A 20,510-nucleotide genomic window follows, 5' to 3' on the forward strand; every position below is an offset into this window, starting at 1 on the left:
TTAGAAAGCGGAAAAAGATTATAAAGGAAATTGAAAGAAGTAAAACATACAAAACAAGAATTTTATCTATGAAAAATTAAAAGGGAGAAATTACAACAAAAAAAAGAGATCATAAATTATGGACATCTGTTCAAATTTCTACTCCAATATATACAAATTTAAGACGAAATACAAGCTTAGATATGAAAAATCATGCGATAATGAAGATGTCCCCCTATTTTAAAACAAGAAGTTTACAAAGCAATGAATCCGATGAAGAATTACTGTATTTCTGAAGGCAATGAGACTTCGGTATATATCGACTCCTACAACAGTACCAATAAAAAATAAACATTGACAGGATAAAACAAATATTGTACTGTTGTAAGAGTTGATATATACCGAAGTCTCATTGCCTTCAGAAATAAAGTTTGGTGATGAGAAAAATAAAATTATATGACCATGAAATAATTCTATATAATAATAGTAGTAACAACAACAACAGCAGCAGCAACAGCAACAATAACAACAACTTACTTACTCTTCAGGGTTCCTCAGTCCACTGTTGAACATACCCCTCCTTCCTGTATTTTTTCAAGTCATCTTTTCACATATATATTATATAATTAATATATTTTATAAAAAATCTCTTACTTATTTTAATTAACTCGTTCATCGAGTAGTATTGACAATTGTTGTTTTATCTCTAAAAGCATATTGTAATTCTCTCTGTTGAAATCACGGTATTTCCAGAAACAGTATATACCCACGATTGTTGTTAAAATGGCTCCACAATATCTTGAATACCACAGCCATTTGTACAAAGTATACTGCAAACAAAAAAGAGGATGAAAGTGTTAACTTAAATTGATCACGATTATAAAATTATTAAACTGTTTTAATTAGTAACTAAACCTGTAGTGACATTAATTGTATTCTATTAACAACATCTTTGGAAGAATAGTTTGCTTGTTTTATTGTATGCTCAATAAACAAAACTGAACATAAAAAGGCATTACAATGGATATCGATAAACTTATCTCTTTCTATTTATATTTTGTGTACAAAAAAATGTGCATTTTTAAAATTTTACTATTTTCATATAATCACTTTTTAAAAAGATTTGTGAAATTTAAAAGTTTAATAAATAATTATTTTGAATTTTAATATTTTTAAAACCATTGTTTTGAACTAATTTTTTAATCACGTTTTTAAATGTATGCGCCTATTTTTTGATATTTTTTTTTCTTTTGTATTTTCTAAATGATGTATTGTTATTTGTAATAAAATTAAACTGAATAGAATTGAATAAATTGAAAAGCTCAGTATTAATCATGAAAATAGAAAAAAAAACACAATATATAACCAATCATGTTTATATGAATATAAACAGTGCTAACAGCATCACGTTTTTAAATGTATGCGCCTATTTTTTTGATATTTTTTCTTTTGTATTTTCTAAATAATGTATTGTCATTTGTAATAAAATTAAACTGAATAGAATTGAATAAATTGAAAAGCTCAGTATTAATCATGAAAATAAAAAAAAACACAATATATAACCAATCATGTTTATATGAATATAAACAGTGCTAGCAGCATACTATGATTTAAATTTGTTCAGTGATTATAATTTTGACTGCGACTAACCAGAATTCTCTTTTGCCATTAAATTTGTTGTGGTCTGGAGTTTGCAGGTTTGAATTCACACAAATTTTAAGAAACTTTTTCGTTAAAGGACTTTGTCCTGTCTCTTATACACATCTAGATGTGTATAAGAGACAGGTATTACATCCTGATAGGGATAGTCGTTATCTAGCCGGAGGAAACACCCTAGGATACGCCATAATCCCTCCCAGTTATTTCCTTTCCCAGGAGACATTGATATATGGGATACTCATTGTTACGACTTCTGAGGTGTCTTTTAATGACCTTTTAATTTCTTCAAAATTCAAGGTTTCCCTCTTTTAGAAAAAGGTCAGGTAAATTTATCTCATTCTTAGGAATATACATAAAGAAAGAAAAAAAAGGAGATAGGCAATATATTATTATATTCCAACAATATTGAGGAGTTGGATACGTAGTCCTTCAACCATGGATCGATAGGCCAGAAGAACGCACTTTCCTACATAAATTATTACGACTCCTCGAATCAAAAACAGTGTTTGTTGAATATATTTATTTGAAGGCTAGTTTGTCTGATCTGCCAACCTCCAAGGAAGGGCCGGCGGAACGTTTTTCAAAGGGGGGGGGGGGGGCACTTATAGGGGGCACTCATAAGATGAATGGGAATATGAATCATGTAGATCTGGAAAAACCTAGGGGATGGAGGTCAACATTTTTCCCAAAAAGGAAAGAGGGATCCGCCCCCGGGAAAATTTTGATTTCTAGAAGGCGGGAAATGACCTTTCTCGACTTTTGAGTTAGGTTTCTAATGACTTTGTTCTTCAAAATTCAAGGTTTTCCCCTCTTGAAAACGGTCAGGTAAACTTTCTCATTCTTATTACAGTAAATAGGCCTGTTATGTATACATACATTAAAAATAAAAATTAGTTGTTGCATACGTATTCTTTTTTCAATGAATCGATAAGCTCCAAAGAAAAAGGAGCGGGGGTTCCGGGGTTCTCTCCCGGAAAAATTTTGAATCCTAGATGGCGGGAAATGAGTTTTTCTGACTTCTGAGGTGTCTTAATTACTATTCTTCAAATTTCAAGGTTTTCCCCTCTTGAAAACCGTCAGGTAATTTTTTCCATTGTTATTACAGGAAATAGGCCTTATGTGTGTATACATAGGCCTACATAAAAATAAAAAAATAGAAGTTGCATACGTATTTTTTTTAATGAATCGATAAGCTTCAAAGAAAAGGGGGGTCCGGGAGTCCTCCCCCGGGAAAGTTTTGATAGCTAGAAGGCGGGAAATGAGCTTTCCCGACTTCTGAGGTGTCTTTTAATTACTTTTAAGTTCTTCAAAATTCAAGGTTTTCCCCTCTTGAAAACAGTCAGGTAAATTTATCCCTGTTATTACAGTAGATAGGCTTTATGTGTGTATACATACATAAAAAAATTGAGTAGTTGCATACGATTTTTTCCATGAATCCATAAATCCCAAAAAGAATGTGGGGTGGGGGATTCACCCCCGGAAAAATGTTGATTTCTTAGGAGGCGGGAAATGAGTTTTCCCAACTTCTGAGGTGTCTTAATTACTTTTAAGTTCTTTAAAATTCAAGGTTTTCCCCTCTTGAAAACGGTCAGGTAAATTTATCACATTGTTATTACAGTAGATAGACCTTATGTGTGTATACATACATTTAAAAAATTGAGTATTTGCATACTTTTTTTTCATGAACCCAGTACTCCCCCCAAAAAAAGGGGGGTTCGGGGGTTCTCCACAGACATTCTCCAGACATTATTTTTTGCAAAAAAAGTGGGGGGGGGCCGGCCCCCCGGTTCCGCCGGCCATGGAAGGTAGGTTAGCATACCCTTTGTAAGCCAGGACCCATCAGTATTTTGTTAGGTTTCTTCACTGAGGGGGCGGGGGTTCGTCCGAACCCCTTACAACCCCTGGATCAGCCACTGCACCGCTTACCCTCTAGTATATAAAACGTCGTAACTAGTTTTCATATAAGAGGACAATTAATATTCATGACCACTAAAAGAAGATCGGCCTACTTACAGACAAAATTCACAAAAAATACTACCGAAATTTATCATTAGGCCCATACATACATAGGTCTGACGTCCGGGAAAATGACTCAATAGTTTGTTAGTAAACTAAGAGAGTATTGAGTTTTCTTGTGGAAATATAAGCAAAGGTCATAACAATTGTTTACTGACAAACTATTGTGAAAACCAAGAAGAGTGACCCATGAATCTTTATTCCTGTCGGGCTTGTTTTGACATTCAACAACTAGTGGAATTAGAATTTTCATTTATCTATCTCAAATTACACCGTTGTACATTGCAAAATTCTAACGCCCGTATTCTTAAAACAAACTTCAATTTGTATTCACAAACAACTTAGCCGAAGTTTTAACTACGACTAAATCAAGTCCTAGTTTTAGTTCAACTGAAGACGACTGGCAAGCCACGACTATCAAACTAACTAAGGGCTAACTTTAATAGCAGACGAAATTTTAGAGATCCGGTAACGCGGATGAATATTAAGCTGCCATCTGTGGTTCAAAAACGTATTTCGTCATAATTCATAATAGACCCTCATTCGCTTACTTAATTTTCTTTAATAGTAACTATATTAGTTGTTAACATATTACGATAGAGAATTTGAAAAATCACTGAAAATTTGCTTTCTTTGGAGAACTATTATAGTTGAGCACGAGCGAGGGCGGCGCCATCTTTGTTGTTGTTATGGTTAAGCTAGGTGATCGCAACGTGAGGGTATTTCGTGCAAATCAGGAACTATTCCATGTGGCTAGCAAAACATGTTAATTTCTCCTTTTTGGAAGCTAAACTTGATATCTCTTTTGTTTAACACACCGAGGATATATCAAACCTGCGTATATAATATTGTTTCACTTATCGTTAGTCACAAAAATACGTTCTTAGTGGGGTAAATATTTCAAGTCGGCGATTTAGCCTGACCCTAGCCTGACTAATTTTGCTTGAACAATTTCATGTAACTTTTGGTATCTTCGCATGACATATTTCCATTGCAGGATTTATATGTGTTGAGAAGTTAAGCATAATCTCAGAAGAAAAGCCGGCAGCTGACTCTCCGGAGTTTTAGAAGTTATTTTTATTTTTTATTTTTATTTTTATAATTTTTAGCTTTTTAAGCTGCTGGCACCTAGCTATTGTAGTCTTGCTTGATTTCGTATTGCCTTTTTTTTTATCTTAAAATAAACAAATGAATGAAATGAATGTTTGGAACATTTGAATTTGTTTTTTTTTTTTCACATTTTCTGTCAAATTAACGGTCGAATTTATGTATCTTTTATTTGATTAGTAAATAATTGTTAGGATGATTTATATGAAAGAATGGTGGTGGTGGTGGTGGTGCTGTTCTTTATATTTGAAAACGGAAAACTCAAAACAGAACCATTTATATTTTACGCAAAGTCGAAAAAAAAGCCAAAGCAATGCTCTAATCAAAGTTTTATAGCCTATTTTTCCATCCCTCATGTTTTGTCAACCTCTTGGACATGAGATGTATATATATATATAATAAATATACATATATATTTATATTTATATGTATAATGAATAAATGTAGTTGGCAGTACTAGCAACATACAGTTCTTGATACACATGATAATGCAGAGCGTATATATTGAAAATGTAGAACATGTAGAACTGGGTTTAATCACTCTACAGACTGTTCCATGCTAATGCAGTCTTCAGGAGTGAGAGAATACAAGGATTGTGTGAGTATATGAATGGTAAGGCAGGTGGAAATGCAAATGGGTAAATTATTTTTAAGTAGGTATTTGTTGTGCCTGCATTTAGACAATAGCTCGGTTTTTTTGTTTAGTATTGACTGTTTTTCTGAATATATTATGTGAAGTTTCTCGGTTATGCAAAGGTTGCAGCGTTTTGTTTTCGGGAAGTAAGCCGATGCTCTGTCGATAATAGACCATTTGATATTGTAGGGTGTGTTGCTGTCTTTTAATTTCCATACGTATTTGGAGAGTACGGTGCTGTTTCTGTGTTTTGGGGTGTTAAAAGTGTATTTGTGGTTTGTGTATCGGGTTTTGAACGGTTTGTCTGTGAGCCTGATGTAGCATTTTGTGTCATCATTTGAGTGGACAGATCAGGCAAACTAGGCTTTCGAACGTTGACAGACTAAACACGTCTTAGCCAACTGACGAATGTCTTTTCTCATACCAGGCCATACAAATCTATGACCAATCAAGCGTTGTGTAGCGCGTATACCTGGATGTGATAATCCATGGTGGTGGTCAAATAGTGTACGTCTGAATAAAAGAGGAACGAATGGGCGTTTAGCATTAGATGAAACATCACAAAATGATCGTGCTATCCGAATTGGATAACTTGCATGGTTGCAGTAACAATGATGTTGATGATTTGAAAAGGTTAGAATGTTCAGTGTCAGATTGTTGAAGTTCTGCTATAAGCTTGAAGTCAATTGGTGATGTCACGTTGACATCTGTTGATATCTGTGTGGGATAAAGCATCTGCGACGACGTTATCTCGTCCCTTGATGTGGCGGATGTCGGTTGTAAATTGGGATATGATATCGAGATGGCTAATTTCCCTTGGTGAATATCTATAAGGACCAGCACGAAATGCAGTGGTAAGTGGTTTATGGTCTGTGAAAACATGAAAGCATCGTCTTTTAAGAGCATAGTGAAAGTGGCGAACTGACAAGTAAATCGCTAAGAGTTCCCTCCCAAAGGTACTGTAACGCGTTTCGGCGGGACGTAACTTACGAGTGAGGAAAGCAATAGGTAGACATTGGTCACTCTCACTAGTTCGTTGTTGCAAAACTCCACCAACTCCAATATCAGATGCATCGACTGCAAGGCTGAGTTGTGCATTTGGACGTAAGCGGTCAAATAGCTGACGTAAGTGGTCAAGATGTTGATCGTAGGTCTCACTAGCAATGAGGAGGTCATCGATATATGTATAACAAAAGTCTAAACCACAAATGACTTCATCTACGAACCGTTGAAACGTTTGGGCTGCGTTTCTTAAGCCAAACGGCATACGTACAAATCAGCGTGACCACTGCTTGGGTATTTACCCAAGATCTTGGGTATTTTGACTTGGTCTTGGGATCTTGGGTATTCCATTCAAATCCTTGGGTATTTTATTTTTACTAAGAAAATTAAATATTTTTGTCATAGAGGAAGAATTAAGAAGTAACAAAGTATATTTCAGTCTTCAGCGAAGTGCACATAACATTGTTAATTGACTGTTAATTGCTATAAACATGGGTTCAGAATTGTTAATTTGTGATTTGCGTTGCCATTGATCTTACCTATAATACATTACATAATAAAACTTAGACTGAGGGCGTATTTTTCTATCCGTATTATTACCTCATAAATATTAATTTTAATAATTAACACAAACAATTACAATAAAAAATTGTTTATAAATTGAAATAAAAGGGAAACTATACATGCGAAAAACACGTATTTTTCAAATTTTAATGCATTTTCAGGAAGCTTGGGTAATTTTGGACAATTTTTGCTGAATCTTGGGTAATTTCGACCCAGTCATTGGGTATATCAAAAATTGTGAGTGGTCACGCTGGTACAAATTCAAGAAGTCCAAAGGGTGTAGTTCTGGCAGTCTTGAGTATGTCGTCGGGATGAACGGGAATTTGGTGGTAAGCTTTGACCAAGTCTATTTTTGTGAAAACAATTTTTGTTCCCAAGTAATATGACTTGATGTGAGGAACAGGATATCTGTCTGGTGTGGTAATGTTGTTCAGCGCCCTATAATCGCCGCATGGTCTTCAGTCGCCTGCTGTCTTTTTGGCAACCATATGATGGGGCGATTTAATGATAATAAGCAGTACCATCGCTAGAATGGTATAGCGCCCCCATTGTTAATAAGTCATTTAGTTTATGATAACCAGACGTTGTACGGCATGGCATGACATGGTTAGTCAGCCATCTTGAGTTTAGTTATTAAAGTACGTAGTTAAGCAGTTTACCCAGTTGTACTGTACTTCATTATCGTCACTATTCCCACCGAATATCGTCACATGATGCCAGCGTAATGGATTCGATTACCAAGCCAACCATTAATTACAAGTCAAGTAATATGTCGTCAGAAATTGCGAATTTAAAGCAATATTGCGAGCTGCTTTTCAAGGGCCCTCTCGCGAAGGTTTGTAAGGACGATCCTTCACGGGTGACCTACATTCCCATTTGGCTAGACCAAGAAGGGCTTAGAATTTTTAATTCGTGGGGCATAAACAAGGCTGACGAGACGCCTAGCTCGATACTCGAAAGGCTAGAGAAGCATTTCACTCCAAAGACAAACTTTCGATTGTCGCGTTTTGAATTTGGAAGACTCAAGCAAGGCTCGAGCGAGAAGGTAGATGATTACGTCGCTAAGCTACGGTTGCACGCGCAAAAGTGTAGATTCTCGCAAGTAAGCAACAACGACGACGCACAAAACGTAAGTTGTTCAGAATTCGATGAGCGTATCATTTAACAATTATTTACAGGCACAAATTCTGTAGATGTGCAAAAGAAGTTGATAGCTTCCAGCGAACTAACAGTAGACAAAGCAATAGATATAGCTAGGACGCATGAGGCCACACAAGCCAGTATGATGGTGTTAAATCCAGAGAAACATGTTCATACTATGAAACGACATGGTAACAGTGAGCCACCTAGACAGGCAAATCCCAAACCTCTACAGCTAGGCAAGCCATGCCGATACTGTGGCCAGAAGCATCAAAAGGGCAGATGCCCAGCGTACAATACAATATGTACTTTCTGCAAAGTGAAAGGCCATTGGAAAAAAGTGTGTAAAAAAAAAGGCACCACAACAAAGCTATAAAACTAAAGGGTACATCCGTACATGATAATCCTGAGTGTGGTGATATGCTGCATTTCGATGATATCCATATTAATCAGTTTTGCAAAGATGAAGCGTTTGCTACATTTTATTTTCACTTAAGCGACAGTACGCCAGCGACCTTAAGGGTCAAACTAGACACTGGCGCACAAGGTAATGTTCTTCCAGTCAGAACTTTTCGCAAAATGTATCCCAAGGGTTCGATGCACACCCTGTTGAAACATCGAACGCTAAGCTAACTGCATATAACAGTAGTGAGATCCACCACCATGGTATCTTAACTATCGACTGCAGCCATAGCGACAGACAACACAAGGCTGATTTCTATGTTGCTGATTGTGATGGTCCGGTTATTCTAGGGCTACCATCAGTGCGAGAGCTCGATCTAGTCTCGATCAAATGCGATACTGTCAAGACTACGTTCATAGAGTATATAGATCAACTAAAGCAAATCTACCCAAACCAGTTTGACAGAATAGGCAACTTCAAGGGTGAGTACAGAATTGTTCTTGACCCTAATGCCAGACCTGTAATTCATTCTTCAAGGAAATGCCCAATACAGCTTCACGATGAAATAAAGATAGAGCTCGATAGAATGCTCAAAGAAGGTGTAATACGCAAAGTCACTGAGCCGACTGAGTGGGTTAACAGTATCACGTACACACGCAAAGCTAACGGGCATTTACGTATTTGCCTCGACCCGAAAGACATCAATAAAGCCATTCAACGTCCACACCACCATACGCCAACGTTAGAAGAAACTACACATAAATTTGCAGGCTCCAAGTATTTCTCCAAGCTTGACGCCAAGAATGGCTATTGGGCAGTCAAACTACACGCTGACTCGCAACCACTTACAACATTCAATTCGCCATTCGGTATATTCTGTTTCTAGCGCCTACCATTCGGGCTCAAAATGAGCCAAGACGTATTCCAAGCCAAAATGGATTAGATCCTTGAGCGATGTCCAGGTGCTGCTGGCATAGCAGATGACATTTCTGTATACGGTGATTCAGAAGTAAGCCATGATTTAAATTTGCGAAATCTCATGGAAGTTGCTGCCGAGGAAGGTCTCACATTTAACTCGGGAAAATGTACAATTAAACAGAGCGAAATCAGTTTCTTCGGACAGATTTACAGCGACACTGGCGTTAGGCCAGACCCCAAGAAGCTTGAAGCGATTACCAACTTGTCCGACCCAACTAATGTATCTGAACTCCGCTCTGTCCTAAGTATCGTAACATATATGGGATCATTCGTCCCAAGATTAGCCGACCTAACTCAACCGCTCCTCCTTAAATCAGAAGCGACATTTGATTGGACGCAAAGCCACAGTCAAGCGATGCAACGCATAAAGGACGCAATCACAGCTTCTACTGAAATAAACTACTTTGATAAGATTAAAGACAGTGTTATTCAAGTCGACGCTTCTTCATGTGGCCTGGGCGCTTGCCTGCTTCAAGATGGCAAGCCAGTCGCGGTTGCTTCCAAATGCCTAACCCCCAACAGAGCGTCGATATATGCGAACATAGAGCGAGAGATGCTTGCATTTGTTTTTGGATGTGAACGATCACGCATATGTGTTCGGAAAGCCATTCATAATTGAATCCGATCACAAACCACTGGAAATGATCAGTCTGAAAAACCTGAAAGCTTCACCACCAAGGTTACAGCGTATGCTCCTGCGCATTCAACGATATAACTGCACAATACGCTATAAAATCTCTTTCCAGGATGCCTAACAAAGATGACGCTGATGAGATAAAGCTAGACATCAGAGTTGATAACGTACACTTCTCCGCAGCAAAAGAGTGTGCCATTCGTGAAGCGACCGACGATAATCATGAGATTATAAATTTACGCAACATTGTGACCGAAGGATGGCCAGCAACGCAAAGTGATGTCTCCAAGTCCATTCGCCAGTATTGGTCATTTCGCGATGAGCTTTCTGTGTCAAATGGTATCATACTTAAGGGCACTTGCTACCTGATCCTTGAATCTTTGAGACAGGATATCCTCGACAAGCTACATGAAGAGAATCTTGGGACTACCAAAACGCAACTGCGAGCGCGTACAGCGGTATTTTGGCCAAACATTAACAATGCCATACGAGCCAAAGTCGAGAGCTGTGACATTTGTCAACAATATGCACGACGTAAACAAAAAGAGCCAATATCCCAGCATGAAATACCTACTAGACTGTGGCAAAAGTTAGGAGTAGACTTGTTTGCCCTTGATGGTTCCAATTACCTCATTCTCTGCGATTATTAGTCAAAGTTTCCAATCGTCAAAAATCTACGCAGCGGTACTACAGCTAAAACAGTCATCAGCGTGTTAAGAGTTAAGTTTTTGCAGAACACGGTACCCCAGATGAAATTGTTAGCGATAATGGTCCGCAATTTGACTCCGACGAGTTTGAGCAATTTGCAGAAAGTTGGTGCATTACTCTCGTCAAGACATCACCACGATATAGTCAATCAAATGGATTCATCGAGCGCCAAGTACAGACAGTAAAGAATATGCTAAAGAAAGCTACTGAATCTAAGGAAGACCCACAACGCGCTCTATTGATACTCAGATCAACGCCTATCGACAGTAGACTCCCATCTCCAGGGGAAATCCTGAACCAAAGAGTCTACAAGTCGAACATGCCAATGCGAATCTCTGGCGGTCTTAGCGAAGTCGATAGCGCACTCGCTGATCGTCAAGCAACACAAAAACGCTATTATGATAAACACGCGAAACAGTCGCAAGCCCTAAAAGAGGGGGAAAGCGTTAGAGTAATTAAGAATGAAGCGAGCCTACGCAAATGGGAACCTGCGACAGTGTTAAAAAAAAAAGTAGTGAGCCAAGATCGTACGATGTTGAATTGTCTGATGGATCTATCCTACGCAGAAGTAGTAGCCATATTAGGAAACCCGCGAGATTTGCAAACACAAATGATTCTTAAACATTATTGCATATTTGACCATGCTTGACTTTTGAACTGATAATTATAATTGATAATCTAGACAAGTGAAAGTTTCTGTTATTTCTTGCCATTTTATTGCTATTAATCTTTTTAAAACACCCCATACTTTTAAAGTCAGAAGTCATTCAATGTTTATGTTTTGTTCCATATGCTCATGCCTAAGTATATTCATAATTGACTTGTCATACCAGTTTGTTTCTAACCAAACCTGTATTGCAATAGTGACTGGGAATTTATCTCTTAGTAAAGGGGATGTAATGATAATAACCAGTACCATCGCTAGAATGGTATAGCGCCCCCATTGTTAATAAGTCATTTAGTTTATGATAACCAGACGTTGTACGGCATGGCATGGCATGGTTAGTCAGCCATCTTGAGTTTAGTTATTAAAGTACGTAGTTAAGCAGTTTACCCAGTTGTACTGTACTTCATTATCGTCATTATTCCCCACCGAATATCGTCACAGCGATGACCAGTTGCTTTTTGATTGTCGAATAATGCCTAGTTTAAGCATGTGCTCGAATTCCGCCTTGGCAATGTGCAAACGATCCGGAGCAAGATGACGAGGGCGGGATGCCACAGGCTGACCACGTGTCATGATGCGGTGAGACACAGAATGCGTAACTGAAGAAGTGTCGTATACAGGCTAGGTAAGTTCAGGGTACTGCTGAAGAAGTGCATCAAATGTGGTATTAGACGATTTTGCAATCAGTGGACTGATGACATTAGGTGAAGAATGTTGACGGTGTTGACCTTTGACGGATAGGTTAGTAGTGGTATCACATAGCTGGTGATGTTTTACGTCCACTAATAAACCGAACCATCGCAGGAAATCTGCTCCGATAATTGGTGTAGCAATATCGGCAATGACGAAAACCCATCGAAAAACACGTCGTAGACCAAAGTAGTCTTTATAGGCGACTTTTTTACAGCTTGCAAATTGTATGCTCGTTGCTGAAGTCCCTAAGTCGAAATGTTGCTGGAAGTACGCTAATCTCAGCGCCTGTGTCGACCAAGAATCTGGTACCTGTTGTCCTGTCAGTACTAGGAGTTTTCGATTTGCACGTCCACTATGTCGACTGATAACCTATGACGTAGATTTGATGACTTACGCATGCGTCAAGTCGACTAACACGACGATTGCCAAATTTGAGAACGTGTTCAGCAGTGTTTTGACTTTCGCTCTCTGACTGAGATACCAAGTAGACGTATGACGTCATATAACTGCAAACTTTTGATTCATGATGGAGGACGATGTCGCGGTGCTTCTTAATGTAAGTAAATAGCATTTCGGTTAAGCTATTTGCAAACTATAGAATTATCCATTATTGTGGATCAAATTCAGTGGATAATTAGGTAATTAATTAATTAGCCTATTAAATAGGCCCAGGGAGCATAAGCCTAGGCTAGGCGAGGCCGCCAGCCTTCAGTCAGGCCGGGCGTATCCAGGAAAAAGGAAATAATTGTTCAGTGATCTGTCAACAGGGAGATTTATGTTTTTACAACTCCCTGCCCTGAATACCCCATGGATATGCCAAAGGGATTCGCGAAGCCGATGAAGATCGCCAAATCTGTTATACTACCAGCAGATAAGGTTGAACGAGTACGGCTTCGTAGACGTCGAGTCTGTCTGCGTCGACTAGTGGAGCGGGACCTACGTCTGTTTCCATCCTCACACAAAGCAGCTACTAGTGTTGACAACTTGTCAATCTGATCTTGCATCTTACGAATATCTGTAGAATCGGGCGTAGAAACTGTGGCTATGGTATACGGTACAGGATTAACCTTCAAGATGCGATCGGCCAACTTAGCTAACTGGCCTATGTCGACATCGGTAGAAGCTAATATTAATTGAACATTCCTGGGCAACCTTTAGGGGAAAAAAAGTTGCTTCAGGATTGACTCTTCTAATGTTCGGTCTCCCAATAATTGATACATTCTACGCAGGAGTTGTGTCGGCTGAATAAATAGTAGTGTCGTTGATTATTCTGCTATATGTATATTTAGATCTACTTGATATAAACGGTTTATCTTTGCAAGAAATACAAAATATCGGTAAATGATCAGTTATGTCACAGTAGAGTATACCAGATTTGAATTTATGAACAGGTGAGTTACAATATATATGATCAATTAAAGAGGTAGAGGTTTTAGTTATGCGAGTGGGTCTATCTATAATGGGAAGCAAATTTGATGAAAATAAAGTACTAAGATAATCAGATGTTAGTTTGTGAGAGTCGGCTTTTAAGAGATCAATATTGATATCACCACATATATAAAAAGCCTTTTTTTCTTTGTTGACCTCTTCCAACAATAAAGAGATACATTCATGAAATGATTTAACACACTTTTCTGGTGGTCTATAAATAACTGATAAAATGATATTTATTGGTTTTGCCTCAATTTCAATACAGATGCTGGCGATTGTTGCGGAAGTCTCCATCTCTATGATTTCATATAGAGATTTCAGCATAAAGTCTCATCGATTCTTCTTGTTCTTGCAAGTTAAGGTCACAGGAAGGTTTTGACTTAAAAATTAGGTAACTACATATATTTTAATTTTATTCCTGGTTTTACATGGATTTCACGCCTTTCACGCCTTTGAGCTGAGTGATTGGCTAATTGGTATGGTTCCTGCCTCTTGCACACCAGGGCCCGGGTTCAATACCCGGCTCTGTGTCGAGTATTGAATTCTAGTATTTTATAACAACAAAAAACGCTCAGCTCCTCGAATAACCCTCGAGTTAAGGACCATGTTTGTATCCGTTCGATGTTTATTTAATGCGTTAATTTATAAGTTAGCACCGGACCTGCTTACAGGCATTGCCTTCTTGGTTTGGGTATTGTACCATAGGTGGTGGAATGAATAAAGTTTATTATTATCCCGTTCCTGAAGTCCACATTTTGGCCTCTCACTCCCACGTTCGAGTACAAATAGGCCTAGGGAGTCGTAGTCTAGGGAGGCCTACATTGTCATTAGTGATACCAGTGGCGTAGAAAAGTACTTTCTTTTTAATTGGGGGGGGGGATGATTGGCGTGTTAGCCAGTGTCGTAACAGGCGCGGGGGGGGGGGGGACTGCCCCTCCCCTGACGGTTTTTACCGGGCTGACCAAGCCGTCGTACCGGGCTGGGTAATAAGAAAAAAGAAAAAGGGGAGAGGGAGGGAAAGAGAAAGAAGAGGAAAAGAAAAGAAAAGAAAAAGAGAAGAGAAAAATAAAGACAATAATAAAAAGGAAGAAGATATCATAATGACCAGACTCACAGCACCCTGCAACCCCTTCTCCACTTCAAAAACTGTCATAACTCCTTTGATCTATGCTGCCCGATGGCGTAACCACTGGGGGACAAGAGGAAAATATCTATCTTTGAAAAATCTTCCCCACCCCTTTATAAATGCCCTTTTCATCCCCTGAAAGTGCCTAAAAAATTTCGCGTGCTTCGCGCTCATTTCTTGTTAACATGGGCCAATTTCCTAAAAAAATGCACATTTTAGGTAGTTTTGATCAATTCCATCGAAATTAGATTAAAAACACCGGGGGACAAGGTGAAAATATCCATCTTTCCCCACCCCTTGACAATGCATCCTCTGAAAGTGCCTAAAATTCTCAAATTCTTTGCGCGCATTTCTTGTTACGGTAGGCCAATTTCCTCTATAAATTGCACATTTCAGGGAGTTTTCATCAATTCCGACGAAATTAGAATTGAAAACACAAAAATATTTTGCCCGCTTCGCGCGCATTTTTTAGGGCTTTTTTTAGGTTTATCCTTTTAAGTTATTTAAACACATAATAGTCCCAAACTCAAGAAAGACAAATTTAAGATAGATCATTTTAACCTAAAAGAAGGGCCTCAATGTGTATAACGGATATGGGAATTAAAATAATCGCTATATAAGATTCGATGTTTCTCACTGGACATTTTAGAAATCTACACAATCAAAAGAACCAATCGTATTATTATATAAATGTAATGTTTTTTTGGGTTTTTTTTTTTGTTTTTTTTTTATATTTTTCGCGCGGTGGTTGACAATCAAAACAAAAAGGCATTAAATTAATGCAATTCATTCTATCTATCAAGCAATATTTACTGTACGTTGATCTGAGACTAAAATATTAGGGACTACCTAACAAAATCCATCCATCAATCAGCAAGGCTTTTTATACCATCAAAATATGTTCAGTAAAAATAATAAAACAACTTAAATATATGATGACAAAAAAAATCCACGCACACAGAAGCTTCTTTATACTATAATTGATTCATAATGATCAAATTTAATTTTCAACAACGGCATACATGTAACATACATCTTTTATTTAAATTCAACACCAATTGTTTGCACCTACACATGGCCACCAAGAGGGGGTTGGAGGAAAAGATCCCCAATTGATAAACAAGTAATATAATTTTATATTTAAAATATATTGCTATATAATATAATTAATTGAGTAATGGTTGTAATAACAGGCCCGTAGCCTGTCTCTTATACACATCTAGATGTGTATAAGAGACAGCATTCCTGGGCAACTCTCCTTTTTAATTAATTTTAGGTAATGTGTTTTATACACCATTTTGCATGTCTCATCAGTTTATGTATTTGCTGTCGTGTATAGATTTTTAAAATATTTTTAAAATTTTAAGTGCCTGATGGTTTTAATGTCTGTTCCAAGTTTTTCTCTTGCCTTTTATAATGTCTCTTTTTTAGAATCTGTATAATTGTTACAATTCAGTCTTTAATAAGGCATTTACAATTATTTTTGAATAAAATACCTTTATAAATGAATGAATGAATGAAAAAAACCCCCTTTTCTAGCGAACCCCCCTGTTTTCTTGCGAACCCCCTCGAATTTTTGAATAAGTCCCACTCGGACGGAATGTCTGTTTTTAACTTACCTAGCATTAAATCAAAATTTAGCACCTAGTTCATTATTTGGTCATCTGTTTTTAAATAGTAGCCTGCGATAGAAGCCTACATTCATAGAATATTTCAGCTTCAGAAGTTCGGAGATTTAAATTGAACGCAACTCCAGCAAACCATGACTTTACGATGGCACACATAAGAATGGCAAACATCGATAAATACCCGGTTGCCGTTTCAACTTTCACTGGCCTTTGGCTAAACGTTCGTAAGAAATGTACCAACCGTTAACGAAACCGGTCTACCTAGAGTAAATGGTGCCACCAAACGAAGCTAAAGTTTTGCGACTTAATTTACCAAATGTAGGTAAACTTTTCCGACTTAATCACCTGATTGTGGATTGTGTGGTTAGTAAATTCTATAGCCATACTGTCCATAGCGCACACTGAACTATGTGCTGATGGAGCATTTTTGGGAAATTGACTGTCCTTTTTTCCATCCCAAACAAAATATTATTAATAAATCAACATGGTCCATCTCAGTCATCATAGCCAGTCACAAAATTAGGCTAGGAAGTTTGTTTTCAACAGCAGACACACACTACAGAACGGAGTGCGTCAAAACGAGTGTTTGTTAATTTTTAGTGATAAAGAATCATGAAACGTCCTAGAATAACTGACATTTTTCGTCCGCTGTTGCAAAGAAGAAAACGACAGATAATCCTTTAAGGTGGGTTATTGATTTCAAAATCAATTAGCTTAGCCTAGATGTTGACTAGCTAGGCTCGCTCCTCGTTCATTTAGAGACAGAATTATACCCCGACGACAACAAACTAGTGTAGGCCTAAGTACAGTAGGACGTACTAGGTCTATGGCTTTTGTTGTAAAAGTTGAAGTGCATGTACAAAATGCACCATAGGCCTATATTTAAAAAAAAAAACATTTTGTTAATTATTATTGGTTGGCCTGGAACCGGGGCAGGCAGGCCAGCTTTACCGTCGAAAGTCCTGGAATTCGACGATGACGTCAGTGCACGTTTACAAACGCCATTGATTAGAACGAAAATAGACGAGCTGAATTTCGTTGTTTTTTTTTTATGAAAGATAGAATTTATCGAACATTTATCTATATAAAAACAAGATTAATATTGTAGAAATTGTATTTCTAAAGATGGATATAATTTATATTTCATTTGGTAGACAATAAATATTCAGGAGGATATAATAAAAACGATTATTAATTCTAAAATGTGCATCAAATCTCAGCTATTATTAATCAGTATGTAGCTGCTATTATGTTAAAGTCTTAATAATAATTTCGAATTAGGCCCAGTATATAACAAATAATTGTATTAAAGTTTAGTTTCTCATGATGTCAGATAACGTATTGAATATGATGCTATATTTTGGGCTCTGACTTAATTTAACGATGGCCCTCTCAGTAGTAATGACAATATTTGTGCATTTTTTAGCCATGTAGTAAAATAGTACTATTATTTTCAGTGTACAAAATAAAAGACAAGAAGAAGTAGTAGAAGAAGAATAGGAAGAGGAAGAGGAAGAAGAATAACTTTTTTTATTTTATAAGACATTATATAGACCCATTAAACACAAAAACTGCTCTGGGTTCGTGGGCTTCGCCCCCAACCCCACCGTGGCCCTTAGGCAGGCCCCTGGACCCCACGCCCAGAAAACCCCCCCCTTGAAATGACCTGGCTACGGGCCTGAATAATATGTTCTCAATGTTATGTAGGGACCTATAATTTATTAAAATTTTCAACAAATTTACTCTTCTTTATTTTACCAATTTTTTTTTATATTGAGTCATTCCATATGAATCCAACACACTTTCTTGCCCGACCCCCTTCAAATCGCCCAATAATTTGGATGTTGGGGGTTCTACCTGAGATAACCCCACAGTGAAATATTTGGCTCTGCGCCAGCATTTTCTGTTGAGTTAGAGCAATTTGAAATTTTCATGAGATTTGGCTAAAAAACTCACCTTCTGACAGACAACTGCTGATATCTCTCTTGAAACTCAACGTATTCTGGTACCGGTATAAAAAACCATCGAAAATTGAATATTTTAGCATGTAACTCCACTTCTATTTGGTGAAAAGCGCTAAATTCGGTGTCAAATTATATGGTTTTGTGTCAACTGAGTTCAATAAACATGATTTCAAAAAGCTATGCTGGCAGCCATTTTGAAATTCAAGATGGCTGCCATGAAAATTGTCAAAAATCAATATATACAGAGACACAACATGTGATTAGACACGAAATTGTTGCCATTTCGGCTACGAAAAAATTAAACAATTAACAAAATATTGATTTTCGATAATTTTCGTGGCGGCCATCTTCACTTTCAAATTGGCTGCCATCCTACCTTCTTTGAAATCATGTTTATTGAACTCAGTTGACACAATAGCAAATAATTTTACACCAAATTTAGCATTTATCATCAAATAGAAGTGGAATTACTTACCAGAATATTTATTTTTTGATGGTTTTTATGGCGGCAATCTTCAAATTCAAAATGGCTGTTATTCTAGATTTATGAAACCTTGCATATGTTTAAACATCAAATTTAGCAGTTTTTTTCAATTAGAAGTGGAATTACATACTAAAATATTCGATTTTTAGGATATTTATGGCGGCCATCTTGAATTTCAAAATGACTACCATCCTAGGTTTTTGAAACTATGTTTAATGTATTCAGAGAGCCCAAAATCATATGATTAGATCCAAATTTACCATTTTCCTTAGAGGATATGTGGAATTATACTAAAATATTATTTTTTTGACAATTTTTAAGGCGGCCATCTTGAGTTTCAATATGGCTGCCATTTTACGTTTTCGAAACCTGTCTCATTGGCTTCAGTGACCCTAGTAACATATAGTTAGACACCAGATTTGCCCTTTTTCAATGGATATAAGTGAAGTTATGAGTCAATATCATAATTTTGGCGGCCATTTTGAAAATGGCCGCCAAAAAAATATGTTCCGCATTTTTTCTGGAGGTTCTCCCTCGCTCAATTTCTTATTTATACCCTAGTGATGCTAAATCAGCGTCCCTTGGTCCCAGAAAAATGGTCACGGGGCCTCTGATTTTCACTATACTATGGTGCCAGTTTCATAGACTCTATCAGCAGATTTCCTAGAAACTCAATGAAACTATCAATACCTAGGCACAAAATGTAGTCTAGAGCTAATATATTTCTTTTGCCCACAATGAAACTTTAGGGGCATCATGTGGGCTAAATGTCCTAACTGAGGTGTGACTTTTCCACAAATCGAGATATATACTTGTGATACTTTTGGGTCAAAGGTCATGGTCACGTGACTTGACCTATATAATTCTCACTAGTCCGGACATCATCGAGTTGCTTATCATTGGAAAGAGAATCGTCTTCTCTATCCAACGGTACCAAAATTACTCCAATACGTTGAGAGTTTCAAAAGAGATATCAGAGTTGTCTGTCAGAAGGTGAGTTTTTTAGCCAAATTTCATTAAAATTTCAAATTGCTCTAACTCATCAGAAAATGCTGGCGCGGAGCCAGAAATTTCACTGTGGGGTTATCTCAGGTAGAACTCCCCAACATGCAAAATATTGGGCGATTTGAAGGGGGTCGGGAAAAAAAGTGTGTTGGATTCATATGGAATGACTATATTGCACATCTAATTGCTGCTAACATTATTCTCTTCATTTACTTTTCTTAATAATATTCAAGTTTACAATACAAGAGGTAACATACTTCAGCACACAGTATACCAAACCCAGTAGGCCTACAGTTACCATTTTTTAATCGCATGGAAAATCTGCTGATCATGACTATCCTAACTTGCATTCTGTGATATTTTGTTTTGGTTTCTCAAATGTATTTCTGGTAAGGGACGTCTACGCACAGTTGGTTTTCTATCTGCATTTATTGGGTCAGGATTCAATAGTTGGACCATTCTCCAATAACCGAATGCTATGAAGGCTAGGCCTCAGTTTGGCCGGGCTAGTCCAACACCGACGCGATCCAATAATTTTTGTAGGCCTATCTTAACTTAAATTAAATAAATGAAATCATACCGTTAAGCTGTGTGCTTTTTTTACACTGGTAAAATATATAACATGCCGTCTGCCACAAGCCATATTCCACAGTAGGCCTAGGTATTGAAATGAAACTAGTGGTTATGT

General features: G+C 37.4%; 1 long non-coding RNA gene across 1 annotated transcript in view; it reads right to left on the reverse strand.

Annotated features, from left to right (window-relative positions):
* LOC117103476 overlaps positions 1–20,510 on the reverse strand; it is a 39,726-nt gene that overhangs the window by 16,299 nt on the left and 2,917 nt on the right. Inside the window, exon 2 of the long non-coding RNA XR_004444604.1 lies at positions 634–809. This is a non-coding gene — a long non-coding RNA (uncharacterized LOC117103476). The remainder of the gene's footprint in view (positions 1–633; positions 810–20,510) is intronic.

This window comes from Anneissia japonica, unplaced genomic scaffold (assembly GCF_011630105.1).
Source record: "Anneissia japonica isolate Jap-2015-1 unplaced genomic scaffold, ASM1163010v1 scaffold554_len289017_cov147, whole genome shotgun sequence".
Lineage (NCBI taxonomy): Eukaryota > Metazoa > Echinodermata > Crinoidea > Comatulida > Comatulidae > Anneissia > Anneissia japonica.